Below are 11,290 nucleotides of genomic sequence, written 5' to 3'. Positions count from 1 at the left end.
TTGGTTACCCGATCTTCCCCAAGGTTACTCGTACCCCGGCCAGTACCACGAGGAGGTAGGGATAGGAGTTGCTGGGCAAGAGGCTAAGGACCGCACAAAGGGGTCTATTTTATTCCTGCAGGTACGCGAGGTACCAATGGTACGCCATGCCCAGCCATTTACTGCGCCAAATTGCTTATAATCAACATATTATCTTCAAATTTAGCTAAATTTGTTTTATCGTGCGAAAAAAAAACTCTTCAAAATTTTTCATTTCCACTTAATTTTGCTAAAAACTACTATTTTTGAGTATATTACAATTAACCCTGTTTTGGGCAATTTTTTGATGAATATTTAGTGTGTATTTTTCGGCAAACTTAAGTTTACGGCTGGTGTAAAGTATGTCTTTCATAAAAGGATCGATATTTTTGTTTTAGCCAGCGAACTTTTTCCCCACACTAGATTCGAACTCTTGCCCCACCGGTGGGGCAAAAGTTCGTTTAAGACAATCAATTTTGAAACTGTTATAACTAAAAATGGGTAAATATTTTGGAACAAGTTTGTTCAGCACAATTATAGCCAATATGTTGAAGGTTCATTGTACGGTATTTGTTTTGTTTGAACTGCTACTGTTTTCCTGAAAACTTTGATTATATCACTAAGGTCGAACTTTTGCCTCACCTTACTCTATCAAATATCAATACTTTGCCAATTCATCAATGCGGTCACATTTTAGCTGCATATTTGATGGTGTGTGCATGAATTTGATCGTATCGTATGATTTTGATTAAAATACGTAACGCTTAAGGAAGAAACGTACATTTAATAGTATGTCACCTCACACCTAATATTTACTGAAGATTCCTCACTAAAAGCGAAAGAAGGAATAAAACATGTTCAAAAATGTCTTGGATAAGTAAGTGTCTAATTAAATAGTTGCAAGTAAACTTTCAAAAATTGTAAATATGTTTTATTATTATTGTTACACATGGCAGAAATTCCCGCAACTACTAAATTTAGTAGAAATATCAAAAATAAGTTTAATAAAAATAAAAAAGTTATCATTCTTATGATTCATTTCAAATTTAATCTCTGTCTTTGTTCAATTTTGAATAAAAATTAAAAATAATACATAGATAAATAAGACATTTTCTCTCCCTCTTAAACAATTAATTAGTCAACTCAATCTCAATAGTTCTTGATAAAAATCATTTGTTTGAATTTACTGGGGCTACTCTCTAGAAACATGTTTGGAACAGGTCGAAAATAATTTTATTCTGGAGCTTGCTTTGATACATCCCACCTACCCCGAGTCTTAAGATATTTTGGGGTAAGTTAGTCCGTTGAAAATTTCATAAGAAATGAAAACAAAATACCCGATTACACTGCAGAACACGTTTTTGTCTCAAGCAACAAAATACCACTGTTCACTTGATTATGGGTTGCTGAATCCATTGCTGTTTTGAAAAATATCATAGCACGTCTAGTTTTTGAGATATTGGCTGTTGAAAATGACAAATTTGACCATATCAGCCCACTTGCATGCAAGTTTGTCAGCTTGTAAGGTAAGTTATTTGCTTAATTTGCCACATATTTCAAACTTTATGTGTATAACAATACTTATCAGCAAAGTTCATAATAATATCGATGCTCAAAAATTATTTTTTAATGTTTTAGTGAAAAATTGTATTTTGCCATACCATTCTGCATCAATACCCGGACGCTTAAGCTGGGACCAATGTTCAAATTCTATTTTGAATAGATTTTTTCTAGCAATATATATTGTTCTGTGCTGCTACAGGGTGTCCGCAAATTATCCGTACAAACTTTGAAGGCATGGCTCTATGCAATTAAGCGGAATTATTTTAGTATTCTTGCATGGTATAATATATTGACCTATTATATTCTTTAGCAGTAAGTTTTACACATTTCCGATTTCAAATATTTGTAAAACCAGGACAAAAGTGTTGAAAGGTCTTAGAGAGAGCCGTTTTTCGAGCTTTTTGACGGAAGATAAAAGTCCATAGAACTCACAGGATTTGAACTGATTCATTTTATATTTCCAGCCTAACTTGAAGCCAAGGAACTGTAGATTACTTCAAGCAGTAATAGAAAATTTGGAAAAATTCTTTTTCAGATTTCAGGGAGAAAACATCTCTAAAATGACTAGCGGCCCTCAGGAATAACGTCTCCGAAAAATTAAAATTTGCCTATCTCAGAAAGTAGCAATTATTTCTAAATTATTTGAAATTCTATTTTGTGTCAACATATGGGTGTAATAAAAAAGGTACACGGCCATTGATATTTTATCGTTTAAAATGTGAGATCATCTTTCTCATATTTTGTTGTTCGGATATTTTACGAACACCCTGTACACATTCATTCACATCTTGTCTAAGTGACGATAATGAGTGTTTGATTGAAAATGAAGATTTTATCGTTTAAATAGTCAAATTAATGATGCTTGTCTTGTCCTTAAATCCGGACACTTGGAACAAGCCTTGTCTTGAAATCCGGACACTTGGGAATCAAAATCCGGACAGCAGAATTACATCATGAAATATTTGTGTAAAATAGATAATAGGCTTACCTCAATCCAATTAAATTCCTTATTGTTACGCTTTTGATGCACTCATTTACTCTACGTTGCTCACAAAATGTGAAATGTATGTAAATTAGTGTTTTCATTACCTCAATCGAAGTCATATATATCCGGTTAGACGCTTGTGTCTTTAAGCTGCAGCAATACATAAATCGCACATTTTATTTTAAATTAAAACAAAGTGAACACATAACAAAACACTTGTATTGAAATAGCTTCAAGTTTTCTCTTCATATCACTTTAAAAATGTTCTTTAACATATGCAAATTGAGGAACATTTCCTCTCGTCCGGATTTCGAGCCACTAGTCTTCAATCTCGGACAGTATATTCCAACACTTATAAAGTAGTATTTTCACCATATTTATCCATTTTCGTGTCACTGCACAGTGGACTTTTCTGCAAAAAAATGTCTTGAAATTCAATATCTCTGGATGCCGCTGGAATAAAATCGATCTTTTTGCCGCAAAAGAAAGATTTTTTCATGGGTTTAACGATAGTGAGGTAAGTGTTCACTGCACGTTATTTTTTCGTACGATTTTGACCTATTAAAGGTCATTTTACCCTATTTTCAATGGAAATGAAATATTCATAATTCAATATCTCTGGATGCCGCTGGAATAAAATCGATCTTTTTGCACTGTATTGTTAATGTATAGTCCCGTTTGCACTTGTAATAAAAACTCCATTCAAATAATTGAAATTAATCACAATATTTTCAATCCGAACTTGATGGAGCTTCCATCGACGCTTAACCTTGCACTGCGAAGAAAAAGTGTCTGACTGAAACAACTTTTCTGTTTTTATTTTTATCAATTGTTTGGCAATGATTACTAGATCACATGTTTCATGAAAATGATAAACAATGTTAAAGGTAAAAGTGAAGCACAAAATTTAACATATTAACATATAACTTTTCGTTCATTTAATCAATATTATCAGAATGTCCGGATATTGGTACCGTCCGGATTTTGATTCACCACGGTATAAGAGAAGCGAACAGTTTTGTATGAAGACTGCAAGCATGTTGAAAAAATCTATTTAATAGGTTCAACCAAATTTCATGTGAAATGAAAGTTGAAGTCCTATTTTCCATGCTTGCTGGATTAGATAACAAAAAAGTTTGATAAATCATACTTAAAATTTCAAAATTTAACTGAAATTAAAAACGAATGGGAAATAATATTTTGATATTGAAAATTTCAATAAAATTTGACGTCAGACTCGAATGAATGATGAATGCATCCCGATAATACAAACACATAAAACAAATTGTGTTCCACAAAGGATGTAAAGCCAACGTAAGAAGATATTAAAAACGATTTTCCCAAACACCAGCTAATTGAAAACTGACAAGTGAATATTTTGTTCGAGATTTGCGCAGCGAATGGTATAGTGTGACAGTTATGCGTAGAAATACAGTAGTGGGACAGTTATGCGTGGAAATTCAACAATGGGATTAATTGATTTGTCTTGCTTTTCATTGAGTTTCCGAACAAAGGTAATTTTTGGTAAGTGTTTTCTAAAACTATACGTAAAAATAAACTGTTTGATGACAAAAAGTCAAAATGGGCAAAACGTAACATGGGACAATTATGCGAATAACGGAGGTATAGTAAAATTCTAATTCTGAGCTAATTTTTTTCAAAATACTTTTAAAAATAGACTTTTCAATAAAAATTGGCATCAATTTACCTCTAACCGTAATATCTTGGCTGTTGTTTTCTAATCCAAATGTCATTGGAAAAAGCTTCCAGGGAAACAGTACATTCAGGTAAACAGTTCATTTGGAGAAATGGGGTCCGAAAAAAAAAATCGGAATAATTCACAAATTGTAACGACGAATAACTGCTTTTATTATGGTGCAACTTTTAATTTTCTATGTAGTATTGATTTATTACTGGTGCACTGAAAATGCTACTCCCAGCCGAGAGATGCCACAATGCAAACATACCTCTCCACGACACGCGCCGCGCCACCGCGAAGGCCCGAAAACTGTTAAGAAACATAAAAGTATCGCGCCGTAATGAGCCACCTCTCAGTTTCTTTCCAAAGCTCATCTAAGCCACATCCGCGTACTGACGACGACTCACGACATAAGCGCGTCGTCTTGCAAATCGAACCGCGACTGCGCGCCGCACGTTTCTTCAATTCAGTTCAGGGCTCCGTCTTGTGTGTGCAGTTTGGTGTGTATTGTCTGTCGAGTAGCAAAGGTACAATCTTTTTTTTTACGTGTTCTGTTTCTCTGCTTTCGTGTACTTGCTCGCTTTTCCTTGGGATTTCCTTTCAATTCAGCGGAGTTGTATTCTGCGGCGAACTTGGCTGATCTGGTTCTCAAAGTCGCGTTTGCGCCGGGGAGCAATCTTGGGGCTACCCCGCGAAGAAGTGATCTTGGTGCCGAGAATCGAGATTCATTCTTTCGCTGGACTCGCCGTAGATCGGGTCGGTTTTCGCAAGAGCTGCATCTCCGTGGCCTTTTGGACGTGAAGAAGAAGGAGGTGGGCCCCTCTTAGAACTCGGATCTACTAGACGAGGAGGTTTTTTTTTCTAGGGGGAAGGCAGAACCCTTCGCCGCGCTTTGTTGGACACGGAGAACGAACGGAGATTGTTCCATTGGTCACGCGTCACTGACTGGACCTGGAGTGTTGTGTAGTGTGTGGAGTTTGTGCTGTGCAGTCAAGCGGAAAGCAATCTGCAACTTTTGGATTTGCAAGCTTTGCCAGGAGATAACTAACGGAGGTGGATTGCAGTGAATCAGTGTAGTTTTCTGCTGGGATTGGTTAGAACGCAGCGAGGAGTGAAATTTTGAGTGGTTGAGCATTGACACGTAATTTGAAGTGCTAAATTGTGGCAATTAGCGAAACAAAAAAAAAAAACCGTCACTAGAGGCAGGCATCGTGCAGCATCACCAGTAGCAGAAGCAATCTAACACAAGAAAGGTAATTATTATAATTCCAATCAATCTTAAGTGATTGTCGGGATAATTCACAAAAATAGTTGAAAAATATGTTGTGTTTCAAAAATTAATAAGAGAATCTTGAATAATGACTAGAAATGAGAGAGTTATTGTAAACCAAATTGAAGCGATATTTCAATTCAGTTCGATGATTGTAAACTCGTTTATAAAACATTGTAGCATAAAATGTGTTGTTATGTACCTTTATAATTCCTGTTAGAAATAAGAAAAATATGTAAAATTAATTTGTAATGAAACGGTCTACTATTGACAGTTATAAGACAATTCAAGCAAGACGCTAAGGAGTTGCAAGACACTCAAGGAGTTGCAAAAAAAATCATTGTTACCGAATACATTCAGTAGTGTCTTGGGCTACAGAAGTGTGGCAGCGGTGGAAGAATCAAACATAATTGAAAAAGCCAAGGATACCGAAAATTGTACAGGTTTGAGAAGCTATTGACTAACTTATACTAAATTGCATTAGGGTATCCGTCCTATTATGGAGGACTTATGCACGGTGTTGCAATTTAAATCGTATTTCAGTGTCCAAAACCTAAACATGGTCGTATATTACTACGTGAAATCTGTGGCGGTATACTGTGAAGCTATACTTTATCTAGAGTATAGTGAAGAAAAAAGTTAGTTTTAATCTGTCCTATTATTGCGATATTTTGTCCTATTATTGCGGTAGTGCCGTCCTATTGTTGCGGTATACCAAAAATCATAGATTTTATTACATTCAAGATACCACACAATGTTCGAGCATTGATATTATGTTCCCTCCATGTTACTGACACTGCACGGTACTGTCAGTTTGTGTGACTTTGGACATATCTATGAGGAAAACTAATTCATTACTTTATGTCACGATTCAAAAACAAATCAATAGAATCGAATGATTTTCTGCCGGTTTTGTTTCCTCTTTCGTCGTAGGTGGACAATGTTAAAGTGAAAAGACAAGGTTCTTCCATCTGAGACCACTAGTCGCTATATAAGAAATGAATTTGTTGACTTAAGTATAACCTACAATTTTGATGCTTTTAAAAATATTTTCCACTAGCAACACAATTTTAAAGAATTGCTTCCTTGCGATCATTTTATATCTTAGTTTTTTTTAACATATTTTTGGCATTTGTTCCGATTTTTAGTCAGTTTACGTGATATTTTGGTAAAACATTGTATTTATTTGCAAAATATTTGTAAATAAGAGGAATTACAGGGTAAAAATAAACATAAACCTTTTGTTTGACTAAATAAATGTATGAATAACTCAAAATTATGTCCCAAATTAGTATCCCAATAATATAATTAATGTTTCCAGCAATTACATTTAAAATGACTATTGAAATATCGAATTTTTCAATGAGATTTACAGATACCGCAATAATAGGCAAAAAGCTAGTTTCTTTGTCCTATTATTGCGGTATATGCTTTTTCTCAAAAATATAGAACTTTTATTCAAAATTCAATATCTATCATGTAACTACATCTATATTGAACTGATATACCCGCTACATATAATTGTTTTGGTTCTAAACTTAAAAATTTAAGCTTATGAAAACAGGCCCGTAGATAGAGAGACTGGTTAAAAATATAGGCTTTGCTTGATGCACCATCTAAAACTGTTCTTCCAACGATCAAAATCGTTTTTTTGCGCTAGTTGCTATAAATTTCGAATCATCCTTTTTGACATTTCTTTGCCCCTACACTATATTTTTATATTTAGTCGAAGCAAGCTTTGTGATGAATTTATTGCTTGTAGATGACAATTCAATGTCAGAATTTCAAATCGTGGTTGTACGTAATCAAAAAAAGGAATTTATATTTATTTTAAAATCTTTTGTCTATACATTTTAGCTTAACAAGGATCAGGAATTAATAGTAACATGTGGTCCAAATTGAAGTCATATACTTTAGTAGGCCTTGAATTAAACAAGTCAAGTTTTTTCTAACGTCCACTTTTTTCTCCGTTTTCAGGAGGAGAAAATTTTCCGAGCATAGCTTCTATGGTTCGGAAAATTTTCTCCTCCTGAAAACGAGGTTTCGGGTTTCCGTGTGTGCTGTGGCATTTCGGATACAAGTTCCAGGAGATTGTGGCGAGCGTTTGGATGTGATCCGTTTTCTAGATTTGGAGTTCGTGACGAGCCTTTGGAAGTGATCCGTTTTCCAGATTAATCCGTTCTGGAGAAGAACTTTTGGATCTGTTGGATGCAAAATATTCAAGAGGTCGTTCAATATCAGAAGCATTCCATTTTTTGATGTTCATTTCATGTTTCAAACTGGTGGACTTTCAAGCTTGAAATACTTTCCCGGACGTTTTTTTCGAGTTAATTTGGATTAAGCTGAGTATAATTTTTAATTACTTTATTTTTATAATTTTACGGTAAGATACTTTAATAACACTATGTGTGATATATTACTATATATTGGGTATTGGGGAGGGGTAGCCTAAGGGAGTTAATTGAACTGTTGACTGGATGAAAGTGCGTGGGGTCGCCAGCCTTTTGTCATGAGAAAACAGCCTTAGTGTTGTCTTCCAAAGGTCTTCAAAGATATTGATTAGCCCTGCTACAACAAACCATCAGGTAGATCATACCATCCCGGTATGATTCTGCAGCCATAGGTAATCCTTGCGCTGATGGTGGCTAAATAATCATCATCATCATCATCATCATCACATGTGGTCCAAATTGAAGTCATCATATGCTCAAACATTTTGGTTACCATCAACTCACTGATTAGTATTCAAGATGCTTTTTTCAAAACCGTTAATCTCTGTTTAACATTCCAAAAATTGTGAAAAGATTAAGATCGGAATAAAAATTATAAATAGCAAGTTACACAGCCAATTCAGATTACCGACTCCAGTAAAATTTTACTGGGTTTTGGAACTACGGTTTTTTCGGTAATTTTTAGGAACCCAGTAAATCACAATATGTTTTGATTGATGGAAATTACTGACTTAGTCAGTAAAATTGTAGAGCGTTTTTACTGGCTTTCCAGTTTCCCATGCTCCATGCTTTGCTTTTCCGGATACTGTTTTTTTTCAGAAATCAATACAAATTAAAACCCAATCGACATGAACATGGACATCGACATGCATTTTTCATACGAATAAACATCTACGATATGCTCATATCTCAGTGGAAGTAATCGAAAAATGTGTGACAAAATCATTATTTGGAAGGTTTGCATACAAGAGGCAAACTCAATGATGCAGATGAATTTACCTCTTGTATGTAAACCAACCGAATTTACCAACGTAAGCAGTCCTGAGCCTTTTTGGTTGCTTAAAATGGTTGAATTTCTCACTAAATTTCGACTACTTACCACAAGAAAGCGCAAAATAAGTGCAGGAAAAGATTGGTTGCCATAGCCGTGTCTCCCGGCGCCGGACGATTTTACAGCAGGAGATTCTCATTTGACACTTCCCCGCATTGTTTGTTTTGATTTGATTTTGACGAGAAGTCAGTAAAAAACATCAACTACTGAATAGTCGGTAATTGTTTTTACTGATTTTTCGGCCTGTTCGGTAATGCTGGAAAATTGGGTCTGACAGCAACCGTAGTTCAGTAAAAAGTAAAAATTATTACTGAACCTCAGAAGTTTTCAATCAAAAAGCTGAAAATTCGGTATTTTTTATGATTTACAATTCGTACCCAGTATAAAAAATTACCGAACAAGCAAATCGTGATTGAGTGTGTACATTTTTATTATCGACGTTTTTTCAGCTTTCCCCAAAATTTAACGTAGATCTGTAATACTAATCTGCAAGCTAGCAAAAATTATCCTTTTATTCATTGTTTCTGCGTGAAGGACACAACACTATGACTAACATCATCAGCATCATCTTTGTTGGAGGGTTTATAAAACCAAAAAGGATCGTTCAACAAAGTCAGAATATAAGGGTATTCTGCATTTGTCTTCAAACTCCAAACATCCATTCAAATTTAAATGCGGCCACTATCTCATTTTTATAAATCTATCAACACCAGCCTGAAATATTTCATCATCCGAATACCTAAAATATAAGAAATAGACATAAAGTTCTTGAAATAGTATAAGACTAAGAATGGTTGTTAAATTCTAATATGTATTTCATAACAAGTGTGGTGACAGTTTTTGACAATCCAATCAACAAAGTCAGATCAACGCCTGCTAAGACGTAGCTATAAAATACGTAGGCAAGAAATGTCAAAATCTTTTCCCCCTTGTTGTTTTATAGCCAGCGTAAAAGCTGGTTCCCCATGCACCATTTAAAACTGTTCTTCCAACGTTCAAAACTAAATAATTTTGAACGAATTCGTTTGATCCAGCTTGGGAATATTATAAGCTTTCACCATCATCAATAATATCCATTGAAAACAGAGTTTTAAATGAATTCTAAGGATTTAACTCTCATGCGGGGATTTTTTTTATTATCGGACAATTTGGGCCGGAGGTTCTCCGATTTGTATGAAATTTTCACCAGAGGTAGAGCTCGTGGATACAGGACCAAAAGTGAAATTCAAAAAAATTATAGTGGCCTATTTTCCCGGAAAACTCAAGATGAATTTTCACGATTTGCCTATATAACTCAAACTTTAAAAAATCATATCCCCTGAACTATGCATCGTAGAACAAAAGTTTTTTTTAGTGAAATCGAAAGGATTTTTTTTCAGCAATCAATCTATATAAATAAAAATGGAATGGTGTTTGCATGTCACGAAATGGCTTACGAACGGGTCAACGGATTTAAATGATTCTTTCTTAGTTTTGTTTGTCAAGGGTTCCGACGTGTTTGTGTGTATAAAAATCCCCGGATATTCACCAGGAAAGTTGAAAAAACAAGCGCGAACGGAACTGTCATTTTGTATGGGAAGATCAAAAGCCTACTTGATGGCAAGACGAAGTTTGCCGCGACCACTAGTTAAAAATATAAAAAGAAAAATATTTCACGGAAAATTTTACACCATGGAGAAAATTGTCGGAAAAATGACGGAAAAACTATCGTCTGTATCATGAAAAATTTCGAAAATATAAGTAGATGAAAAAACCGAATTTAGTACTATACCATTTAATTCCACTAGAGTTTGTATCCTTTGACAGATACGCGTATTTCGACCTCAACTGTAAGGCCGTCTTCAGTGTCGTGTACTAGACTCGACACTGAAGACGGCCTTACAGTTGAGGTCGAAATACGCGTATCTGTCAAAGGATACAAACTCTAGTGGAATTAAATGGTATAGTACTAAATTCGGTTTTTTCATCTACTTATAGGTATTCTACTAAACAGCTCGAAGATTTATTGTTCGAAAATATATTTTTTGTTTCATCAATCTATACTCTAACTTTCGTCCATAGTCGCCAAAATGGTATCTTTTACCGTTTAGGCGACAGAACTGGAAAACCGATGACCACCCGCACGCTTCCCATAGGAAAATGTGGTCTATTGTGGGCCTTATAACCGTGCGCTAACGGCGGCAGTAATTTACACGCATTGTAAGTGTAACGCAGTAAACCATCCATCCCTTTCCGGTCAGAAGAAGCATTTCGTTAATCGGAGCACTCTCCATTGGTCTGGTCTGTTGGGTGCCACATTTATTTTTAGGTAAATATTATGCAATACGTCAGAAAATCAGACAAATTATTGGGTTGACCAACTTGCAATTAGTTATCGAGGTAAAATGTGGAACCTCATGAAACTGTATGTTTGCATTATAGATAATGAGTGTTGCACAACTGTCGCCAATATTTACGCATTTCAAACATGAGT

At 35.0% G+C, this 11,290-nt stretch overlaps 1 protein-coding gene across 2 annotated transcripts in view; it reads left to right on the top strand.

Annotated features, from left to right (window-relative positions):
* The first annotated feature begins 4,626 nt into the window (after positions 1-4,626).
* LOC5567033 (glucose dehydrogenase [FAD, quinone]) overlaps positions 4,627-11,290 on the top strand; it is a 206,254-nt gene continuing 199,590 nt past the window's right edge. The window contains exons 1-2 of one of the 2 annotated variants that reach the window (XM_021848547.1): positions 4,627-4,792; positions 5,131-5,518. The gene's annotated coding sequence lies outside the window, so the exon portion shown is untranslated. Of the gene's footprint in view, positions 5,519-11,290 lie in introns of both variants that reach the window. The other variant, XM_021848546.1, reaches the window with a different exon arrangement.

This window comes from Aedes aegypti, chromosome 3, assembly GCF_002204515.2.
Source record: "Aedes aegypti strain LVP_AGWG chromosome 3, AaegL5.0 Primary Assembly, whole genome shotgun sequence".
NCBI lineage: Eukaryota > Metazoa > Arthropoda > Insecta > Diptera > Culicidae > Aedes > Aedes aegypti.
The sequence above is the reverse complement of the archived record's forward strand: the minus strand, read 5'-3'. Positions and strand labels throughout refer to the sequence as shown.